This window comes from Taudactylus pleione, unplaced genomic scaffold (assembly GCF_031769625.1).
Source record: "Taudactylus pleione unplaced genomic scaffold, aTauple2 ptg001408l, whole genome shotgun sequence".
In the NCBI taxonomy this organism is placed as follows: Eukaryota; Metazoa; Chordata; class Amphibia; order Anura; family Myobatrachidae; genus Taudactylus; species Taudactylus pleione.
This window is the reverse complement of record NW_028285808.1, coordinates 1,065,528-1,077,173: the sequence shown is the minus strand read 5'-3', so window position 1 is coordinate 1,077,173 and position 11,646 is coordinate 1,065,528.

Here is an 11,646-nt window from a genome sequence, read left to right as displayed (position 1 = left end):
ACACCTCAATCACAGACATTTTACAATAAGATAGAATAAATGTCTGATACTATTTACAAACATAAACATTAGGTAAATCAGAAATGACATATTTGAACTTTGTATCTACCATTGTTGGCTTGATAAGGCAGCCTAATATATGAATTATGTACATCTCTTATACATGTATTGTTACTTGCATTTTACACTTACACATAATATCTGCGATGTTTGGGTGCAGACAGCCTCTTACTGGGCTTGTAGAGTTCTTGTCCTACCATAACAGGTAGCCGAAACTTCAATACGTGTCACACACATGAATTTAACAGTGAGTTTTCCATGTGTTGATTCTTGGGCATATGTACACTTTAAAGTATGATTATACATGACTGTCAAAAGAGGTTTAGGCCTTAAACTGCGATGTCTCAACAAGTGGGAACACGCATGAGAATATAATTTTGTGTAATTTTTTTCTTCTTCTTTGAAGAGAGCCTTTAAAAACCTAAATGATTTCTGTATTGCGATATCCTGGCAACTATAGTGGAATAGAATAAAATTGGGGTCGCGCACGATTAAGAATAATAAACAACACTTCCACAGCGGAAAAATTAGCGCCTTTCAGTTCCGGTTTGTAATAGGTCTCCAAATAAGAGAGACTTTTTCTTGTTTTTGTTCCTTTCGATGCACTTACTGCCTATATTATGCTTCTGTTTGAGCACACACCACTATTAACTCAACAAGGAATATGCCTACAGGCTTTGGTTCAAGTGCCTTATTGAGAAAAGGGGACTTAATTTAAGTGCGCTCATCTGCTACAACCCATAGCAACCCACCTGATTTTTGCCACCACTTTCTCGTGCAGGTTAAAAAAATGAAGGCCAGTGTCAGGTTGCCAGGGGTTACAGCACATTGGGAACAGAAGTGCTATGTTATCAACGGCTGCGCTTCTGTTATACTAAGTATGCCCTTTTTATAGTAAATAGGAACAAGATGTTATGACACTGGGTTATCACTGCTGTTTTTGTTTCCAAGATGGTGAAGTTGTACAGTTTAAGAGAAGCTAAAGCATGGTCTAATATTAAAGGAATTTGTATAATAGCATTATTTTTTTTGTAAAGTGAGACATGGAGAATATATAACTGCTTTCCCGGAAATGTTAATCTGCGAGATCAATCAGGAGTGTACGTGATGCCTAAACAGAGCATATGCAGCCATTTTGTGGACCTCTGTAAAGTCACTGCTACCCAGGGAATTGATAGGTTGAATGTTGGTTCAGACCACAAGATGGCTGCCTCCGCTGTGCCTAGGATAAAGATGTGTTGATCATGGCTTTATTACTTTAGCCTTTACCTGCTCTTAACCGTGGGAATGATGTAAACCTACCACTAAACAGTAGAAAGCTAACATCACCTATGTACATAGCCTACATAAGTACACTATTGTAAATAATCTTGTGTGAATTCCAGTTAAACAATGCCTTATATTGAAATTAAAGTCTCCATGTACGTCTGTTTCCTACTCCATTCTTCTATATGGTATTCGCTTAGTGTAGACAGCACTCACCTAAGAAATTACTAAATAAAACACAGCTTGTTCGCAGAGTCTAAAAATAATGGTACCTCCGTCTTCATTGGTTTCTTCAACCTAGTAGTAACAAAATCCACCGGAGCTTATAGAGCTAAGTTGGCAATGTGGCACCAATTTGCTGCCCTAATGTACCGGTGAGCCCTGTGTAAAAGCAAGGGACCAACAAGAGAGGCAGTAACCTATACATTGATATTTAACACATCATAAGCCCTAGTGCATCATTAAATGGCCGTTTGAAGCTTCCCACCATTGTCTGTACATAGCAGCATTTTGTTTTATTTTTGGAAGAATATCGATTTGCCCACTGTTTACAGCCATAGATACAGGTCAGCTGGCATCACCAGGTCATTGACCGACAAATTAAAAAAATCTATAATGTATTTTTATTAAGAGACACAATGGGCCTGATTTAGAGCTGGATGCAGTGTCGAGGGCGCACGCAAGCGAACAATTATCTTTTCAGTCGGCTCATGCGTTTGAGTCAAACTACGTTTGCGCCCCGGTGGTTACCGCTGGAGAACGAATTTGGATGCAGTGAGTGGCAATCTTAGTGGGGTGTACATGGGAAGTAAGAGGAGGGATGGCTAGCCAGGTGCGGGCATGGCGCTGATGTCGGCTGCCATTTTCAGATGGACATTCTGCGCCTCTGTAGGGCTGGTGCAGCGTTGGTGGTGCGTCTTAATACGCAGCTGGCTGATGTCTCTGTATGAATCTCATTGGATGCTGTGCTAGCATATAGGTACAGTCCAGCTCTGCATCAGGTCTAATGTGTGAGGATGTTTAGTGGCTACTGTTGTTCATCTGTGTCACACGCACACATGAGCACTGTAGCAAGTGACTGGTGTGCTGCTAAATATATACCTTAGTGTTTATTCAGTGCAGCAGTGTTCCAGAATCAGAAACATTAATATATAGATTGATGCAACCTGTACCTTATACATGCAACATTGAGTTGCATAGACATGACATATAAGCATTTGTCGAAGCTCTAAGCGTACTGAAATCATCACATGACTTAACCCTATATCTGCAGTCAAGAAAGTCAGCTTGTAACGCAATCTACAGTATCCCCAGGAATATAACGATTCCCCACATTAATTTAATTTGATGTGTTCTGAGATGTCTGAGTGCAAGTTCTCAAGTCGCCCAGCAGAGGGCAGATGAAGATTTATGAAATTAATTTGATAATTGTTACTATGCCCAGTCTGAGACCTCTCCCCTGCCCCACCCTCATTTACATACAGGCATACACACACATACACCCTCCCTCCCTCATGACTATTAATAAATATTTTAAATAGAAAGTCGCTGTTTTGGTGATTTTGCTCCTTGTACAGAATGCATTATTAAATTACTATGTGATTCTATTTTATATGATGCACAAAGCCAATATGAGACATTTTGGGCGACTGTCTGTTATCAGTTATCAGATAAATGGTATATATAATAAGCACTCCTCTTATCAGTCAGATACATTATTTATGTATTCGTATCTCTGCCTCTGGATATTGCCAGTAGCAAAGTCAGTAATGTGCTCTTGTGTATCACTTGCCCACAAATAATATGAGATATGGTAAGAACTTACCCTTGTTATCTCTATTTCTACGAAGTCCATAGGGTTCCACAGGATACCTTGGGGTATAGGTGTGACGTCAGTCGCAGGGCACCAAAGAGTTAAGCTTTCAGCCTCCCAGGATGCACTAGGTCCCCCTCCTATACCCCGCCCCCGGGCCAAGGCACCTCAGTTAGTTACCAAGCCATAGGCCGGAGGAGGAGAAGGAAGAGAGAGAACAAAGATCTGGACACATACAAGAATCACATTCTCACCAGAGGGAGACGGAAAACCGGTGACCAGAGCAAAGCCCATCAGCAGCACAGGTGCGACAGGGCGGGAGTCCTGTGGAACCCTATGGACTTCGTAGAAATAGAGATAACAAGGGTAAGTTCTTACCATATCTCATATTTTCTACTTCAGGGTCCATAGGGTATCCACAGGATACCTTGGGGATGTCCCAAAGCAGTATCCTTTAAGGGTGGGGTGCGCTCCTGTGCAGAAAGGAGAATCCGCCGCCCGAAGGAAGCATCCTGAGAGGCGAAGGTGTCAAACCTGTAATACCTCACGAAGGTATGGACAGAAGACCACGTAGCAGCCTTGCAGATCTGAACTGCCGAGGCACCACGTCGAGCTGCCCACGAAGGACCCACAGACCTAGTGGAATGAGCCTTCAGAGAAGGAGGGACCGGTAGGCCTTCATGAAGATAAGCTTCAGAAATAGCCATACGGATCCAGGCTGCCAAAGTTTGCTTTGAAGCAGGCCAACCCTTTTTACGGAAGCCATAGAGGACAAACAAAGCGTCCGACTTCCTAAACGAAGAAGTGCGGTCAACATAAGTCCTTAAGGCCCGCACAACATCCAAAGAGGCCTCACCCACGGAAAGACCTGGTGAGTTAAAGGCCGGAACAACTATTTCCTCGTTAACGTGAAACTGGGAAACAACTTTGGGAAGAAACTCGGGCCGAGTGCGGAGCACTGCCCTGTTCCCATAAAAAAACAAGAAAGGGGGTCTACAAGAAAGAGCCCCTAACTCAGAAACACGTCTGGCCGAAGCAATGGCCAGAAGGAAAACAGTCTTAGCTGTTAGCCATTTAAGATCCACTGAGCCCAGTGGTTCAAACGGCGGTCCTTGGAGAGCCCTCAGGACCACAGCCAAATCCCAAGGCGCCACAGGTGGAACAAAGGGCGGCTGAATGCGGAGAACACCCTGCATAAAGGTGCGCACATCCGGGATTGTAGCAATCCTACGGTGAAACCAGACAGATAGGGCCGAAACCTGTACCTTCAAAGAAGCAAGGCGAAGCCCATGATCTAGTCCCGCTTGCAGGAAGGCGAGAATCCGAGACAGACGAAACTCCCGCGGTGCATAACCTCTCGGTCGACACCACTGGAAGAACGTATGCCACACGCGATGGTATATCCTCGCGGAAGACGGTTTCCGAGCTCGTAACATGGTACGCACCACAGAGCTGGAAAACCCCCGGGACCTCAGCATGGCTGTCTCAACAGCCACGCCGTCAAAGATAGCCGAGTCAGGTCCGGGTGAAGGCAAGGACCCTGAGACAGAAGGTCCGGTCGTAGCGGCAACCGCAGAGGACTGTCCACGGACAGACCCTGAAGGTCTGAGAACCAGTGCCGTCTGGGTCACGCGGGAGCTATCAACAGGAGCGTCCCTCCTTCCTGTTTGAATTTCCGGATTACCCGTGGAAGAAGGGAGACCGGAGGGAACAGGTATGCGAACCGGAACGTCCACCGGACGGACAGAGCATCCACCAGAGACGCCCCTTCGTCTCTTGTGCGAGACCCGTACACCGGCAACTTGTTGTTGTGCCGGGACGCCATGAGGTCGATTTCTGGAAGACCCCACCTGTCCACCAGTAGTTGAAAAACGTCCGGGTGCAGGGACCATTCCCCCGGATGAACGTCCTGGCGACTTAGAAAGTCCGCCTCCCAATTTAGCACTCCCGGGATGAAGACCGCTGATATGGCCGGAAGATTGCGCTCCGTCCAAACCAGGATCCGAGAGACCTCTACGAGAGCCGCCCGACTGCGAGTTCCTCCTTGCCTGTTTATGTAGGCCACGGTGGTAGCGTTGTCCGACTGGACCTGCACCGGGCGACCCTGGAGAAACCGCTGTGCCTGCTGGAGAGCATTGAAGACCGCACGGAGTTCCAAGATATTTATTGGAAGCTCCGCTTCTGTCGGCGTCCACCTGCCCTGGAACAAGTGTGGACCCGAAACTGCTCCCCAGCCCCGAAGACTGGCGTCCGTTGTCAACAGGACCCAATTTGGAACCCAGAACGGACGTCCCTTGTTGAGGTGGGTCGTCTGTAACCACCACGCAAGGGACAGGCGAACCTCCTGGGTGAGCACAATCGTCTGGGACTTCAGAGACTGAGGCAGCCCGTTCCACTTGGACAGGATCAGGTGCTGCAGAGGTCTGGAGTGAAACTGGGCGTATTCCACCATGTCGAACACCGACACCATGGAGCCCAGTAACCTCATCGCCGAGTGTAAGGACACCCGGCGGCTGTGCAGGCAACTGCGCACCCTTGACTGTAAAGCAGAGATCTTGTCCTCCGTCACGAAGATCCTTTGCTGTCCCGAGTCCAATAAGGCTCCAAGATGCAGAATCCTCCGAGACGGGATTAGAGTGGACTTCTGCCAGTTGATTAGCCAGCCGTGCCGTTGCAGCAGTGCAATGGTCAGATCCAAATGGCGTAACAGGAGCTCTGGAGATCCTGCCACCAATAACAGGTCGTCCAAATACGGCAACATGCGGACTCCCTGCAGCCGCAGAGAAGCCGCCATGACCGCCATCACCTTGGTGAAAACACGTGGTGCTGTTGCCAGGCCAAAAGGTAACGCCCGAAACTGGAAGTGGTCGCTGCGGATTGCAAACCTGAGGAACTGTTGATGGCGCAAAAGAATAGGGACATGCAGGTAAGCGTCCTGTATGTCCAATGACACCAAGTAGTCCCCAGGTTCCAGCGCCAGAATGATGGACCGTAGGGTCTCCATCCGAAACTTCGGGACCCGCAAAGACTTGTTGAGTGCTTTGAGGTTGAGAATCGGACGATATGACCCATTGGGTTTCTGTACCAAAAATAGATTTGAATAGAAACCCTGGCCCCTCTGGGAGAATGGAACAGCCACTATAACTCCAGCCTGGAGCATAGTGTGCAATACCTTCCGCAGCTCCATAGCCTTGTTCCGGTCTGATGGGAGACCCGTGGTGAAGAAGCGAGCCGGGGGTCTGTGCCGGAAGGAGAGGGCGTATCCGTGGGAAACCACCTCCAGAACCCAAGTGTCTGTCGTAGTGGTCGACCAACACTGGGCGAACTGTAGCAGGCGGCCTCCCACCCTGGGATCCCCCAAAGGGAGGCCCGGACCGTCAGGCCGCAGGCTTGTCATCTGGCTTGGGGGCCGGACGTCTGGTACTCCATGCCTGCTTCCGGGGCTTGACCGATTTCTTAGGGCCAGCCTGTCGAGGAAACGACTGTGGTTTGGGCCTGCCCTGGGCCCTAGATGACCGAAAGGACGATGGTCCCGAACCAGAAGGAGCAGCGGCCGACGGGAGACAAGCCGATTTGGCTGCCGCCAGCGTGGCCACAATCTTATCCAGATCCGGACCGAAGAGAACTTCTCCGGTAAACGGCAACGCTTCCAGACCTTTCTTGGAATCTGCGTCCGCCTTCCAGGATCGCAGCCACAAGGTGCGACGAGCAGCTACCGCTGCTGAAGAAATTCTAGACACCAGAGTACTAATGTCTAGAGCCGCCTCGTTGATGTAGGTGGCCGAATCACGGAGATTGCCAATCAACTCCGCCTGTTCGGCCGGACAGTCGGATTCAGAAGAAGCCTCTAATGAATCCGCCCAGCGCTCCATCGCTCTGGCAACCCAGCAAATGGCCATAGCCGGCCGTGCTGCCCCCCCTGCAAGGGAATAAGCGGACTTCAGGCAGATTTCTACCTTGCGGTCCGTAGCATCCTTAAGGGAGGACATGGATGGCATCGGCAATGTGGCACTACGGATAAGACGGGTCACGTGAGAATCCACCTGTGGAGGGGATTCCCACTTAGCAAAATAATTATCCGCGAACGGATAAGCCACCGCCAGGCGTCTCTGCGGCTGGTATCTTTTGCCAGGTTGTTTCCACGCCTCCTCTAAATGGTCCACCAACTGACCCGAAAGAGGAAAGACTGTGGCATCGCCCTTCACATCTTTGAAAAAGGCATACTTAGATTTAGCCGCTGGGGGAACTTCGTCCTCAATCACCAAGGCTGTGCGGACTGCCCGAATAAGTCCAGGAATATATACTTTGGACTTAGCATCAGCGTCCTTAGTATGGAGAGGTTCCTGATCGTAAGGATCCAGAATCTCCCCATCATCAGACGTCCCTTCGTCATCCTCATAAGGAGCGGACAGAGACGCCACCGGCCTTTTATGAGGCCGCATCACAGACTCCCCTTGCAACACATCCGACAAGTGCTGTACAGAACTCGTCAGGGAGTTAACCCACGCTGGCTCCTGAGAACCCGGGAGCGGGGAAATAGGGAGACTGTGGGGTACCACCAATTGTCGTGGGAACCCCTGCATGGGTGACGACACCACAGACTGCTGGGACAAACCCATCGGAGTAAACGCGGGCTGCGGAGCTAACTGGCCCACTAAAGCTGTTAACGCCTAAGCGAAACAAGCCCAGGGCGGCTCCTGTACCGGTGCTGTAACCGTAATAGGCCGCGCCATGGACAAACACTGCCGGCAAAGGCCCTCCGCGCTACCCTCCCCCTCCGCTAACGGTACTTTGCACGTGGTACACTGTAGCCGGAGGGGAAAATCACTTTCAGACATGATGGCACCACGTATGTGACCTCTCTCACCAATTAAGTATTAAATAGGCGAGAGACCACCCTGCAGCACCGCACCGCAAGGGCTTTAGCAGAAGAACAGGGACAGTAATAAAGCTGACAGTTTAGAGAAGAAAAGTTACAGGCAGCGCTAGCACAGTCACATACAATGCAGAGAAATAACAATTCCTGCACTAACAGCGCTGATCACTCAACTACACAGACACAGGGCCTGGTAGGACACAGCGCTGCATACACAGACCTGAGCCACAGCGGAGGAGAGGTATGCGGGGGGACCCAGACCACGATGCTTCCGTCCAGCGCTTCCAGCAGCGTTCACCATGCGTTCTGGAGAAGATGGCCGCCGAGGAGCAGAGAGGAGGCTGGCCTGGGGGAGGAGCGCTGCCACAGGACCAGTCGGCAGCATGCAGAGAGGGCTGTGTGCAGCGGGGGAGGCGCCGGCTGTGAGACAGGGAAGGCGCGCTCCCCTGGCATGCATTTAACCCCTGGGACGCCGCAGCGCTACCGCTCTGCTGCGGTCCGCTGTCCCAGGGGGTAGTGGAAGCACAGGTTGGTCGCCTGGCTCCACGCTGCAGCCAGTCCCCAGGGAGCCCCCTGCCTGGGGACTTAGGACCATGTGATCAGCGGGGACCCACCGCGGGACCCCGCTGCTTACCTCTGTCCCCCTTGAATCCGGCCATGGTCCGGAGCATCTGGGGTCACCGCTAGCTGTGACCCCAGACGCCCACCAGCATCCCCGGATCAGTACCGGCGTTCTGGTACCGGCGGGGTGTAGGGAAGACAGCATGGACGTCAGGACTGACTGTCCATGCTGTTCATCCAGATGTGCAGCCACAGCTGCATGAAGAAAAAGCTTCAGGGGCTCTTCTAGCCCCCACTCCAACAGGTGCACCCGACTCCGGCCGGGCACCAAACTAAACTGAGGTGCCTTGGCCCGGGGGCGGGGTATAGGAGGGGGACCTAGTGCATCCTGGGAGGCTGAAAGCTTAACTCTTTGGTGCCCTGCGACTGACGTCACACCTATACCCCAAGGTATCCTGTGGATACCCTATGGACCCTGAAGTAGAAATATAGAGATTCATATGTCTTAGGTCCTGCTGCTACACACATACAATGTACAGACCTGTGTCTAATATTACCAGTACTATATACGATGGCTTGCTTAATGCTGCCGGCAACGGGCTTCTGTGCCATGCGCGATGATCAGTCTGTGCATGTACATGATCGTTCCACCCGGGAGGGACCTGGAAGTGCCTGGAAGGCTTTGATGCAGCCGGTCCCCATTGACGGCAATGGAGAGCGATGCAGTAACAAGCAGTGCCAATCTTTAGATTACTGCTGTTTGTTAAGTATTGAAAGGAGGACATATAACCCCTTTTAGTGAGTGCAAGTGCTAAAGGGGTCATGTATCATTGATAAATGGAGCCCAAGGTACCAACCAATCAGCTTATGTCATTTTCTAGCAGAGACTGTAAAATGACAGCTAGAAGCTGATTGGCTGGTACTTTATTTCTCTCCACTTGATCTCTTTTTTTCAAGATTTGATAAATTCCCCCAGTCTGAGACATAATAATATATAGGCACAGGCTGAAGGCTGACTTTTGGCTTATTCTGTCCTCCAGTTCCTCTGTGCTTGTGAGCAGGGCATTTGCATGACTCTGCCCTTTCACACATTCATTAAAAATGCATTTTTAGACTAAATTAATGGGTTGTACATATCCTAGAAGAACGTGAGTAGTGGCTTAATGCACTATTTAAAGAGATATGCACATATTATTCAATCCAGAAGCAGCAAATGCTGATATCCTACTTTTACTAGGATAGATGTAGTAGTAAAAAAAACAGAGAAACAAAGCCCATTAGTCAAATTATTAATAATAACTATTATAAAATGCCACAAAGGGTCAAGGATAACAGAAAGGCACCTGTAAAAGGGTTCAGGAATTGCCGAGCGTTAGTGGAGAAAATCACGCTCTAAGGCAGACTTCCTCCATTCCAAATTTATTCTCTCATCCTACAGTGCTGCCCTGTCCCTCTCCAAACAATCACTTTTCAAGAACCTCATCTCCCAGTCCTCAAACCCCCAACGTCTCTTAGCAACTTTCAACTCTGTCCTCTGCCCTTTCCCTACTCGCTCTTTGCCCTTGACTTTGCAACCTACTTTACATCTAAAATTGAGGACATCATATCCCATCAGACCCTCAGCAATGCTGTCCCTCCTTTCCCTGACCACCCCTCCCCATCTGTCTCACCAACTCTGACATCCTTTTCTCCAGTTTCTGAAGAGGAAGTCATGGCCCTCATCCGTTCCTCCCCTCCTTCCACCTTCCCTGCTTGAATCTATCCCTTCCTGTCTCCTCTGTTACCTGTCTCCTGCCTGTTCCCATCTTGCCCACCTCCTCAATCTCTCTCTATCTGCACTGTCCCTTCTGCATTCAAACATGCCCTTGTCTCTCCCATTCTTAAAAACCTACCCTTGATCCTAACATACTCTCCAACTGCCAACCCATCTCTCTACTCTTTTGCTTCCAAACTCCTTGAGCATATTGTTTATGACCACCTTTCTTTCCTCCCTCCTTGACCCTTTTCAATCTGGCTTCCGTTCTCTCCACTTCACTGAAACTGACCTCATGAAAGTATGCAATGACCTCCTAGCTGCCAAATCCAAGGGCCACTACTCTCTGCTCATTCTTCTTTACCTCTGCTGCATTTGACACTGTAGACCACCCTCTCCTCCTGCAAATCCTTCACTGTCTTGGTCTACGTGGCACTGCCCTCTCCTGGCTTTCCTCCTACCTCTCTGATCATTCCTTCTCTGTGTCCCCCCATGACTCCTCTTCCCCCCCACTTCCACTAACAGTAGGAGTCCCCAAGGTTCTATTCTTGGACCTCTCCTATTCTCCCTATTTACCTGTACGACCTTACTATGCACAAGGTGCTGTCTGAGCCTCTGCAGCTGTGGGGCATCTCTCCTCGCCAAGTCACTAAAGCGACACTGTAGTGACCAGTTCGATCTTTCCCGGCCTACTTGGGCAAGGATATCATGCTGGGCATTTACAAATGCCCGGCGTTTCTCAGCATTGCTGAGAAGTAGCAGATCCCTCCACTCAAGGAGGATGTCCACCTCCCTCCTGGAATATGGCCGCTGCCTCACAGCCATTTGCTAAAACACAGTAGGGCGCACAATGCCGGATATTAATGCATTGGAGCACACGCATGCGCAGGACATGAAATGTTTCTGTAGTGCTGTATTGACCAGCACTTCCGGCTTTGTGTCCCACTGGGCACGCGCAGTACTTAGCCTTTGCATAGTGTGACTAGCAGGGCGCTACATGGCGTATGGAGCAGCTCCACTGGCATACGCCAGAGATCCCATGTGCAACCCCCGGAGCTGGCAGCCACCACATTGCCGCAAGTGTGAGTCTTAAAATGCACAAACAGTTTTTAATACATAGACCCCACTTGCAACCAACCCTCTACTAGTTTCTGAAGTCATGAAATCACTAACTAAGTCTGGGGTGCACTGTGTGTGACTCCCGACCCACTGGGCATGGGCAGTACTATGAGCCTCCATACGCCGGAGCTGGCAGCCACCACAGCACCGACGTGCCACAAGTGTGTGTGTGCGCGTGTGTGAAATATTTTTATTAAA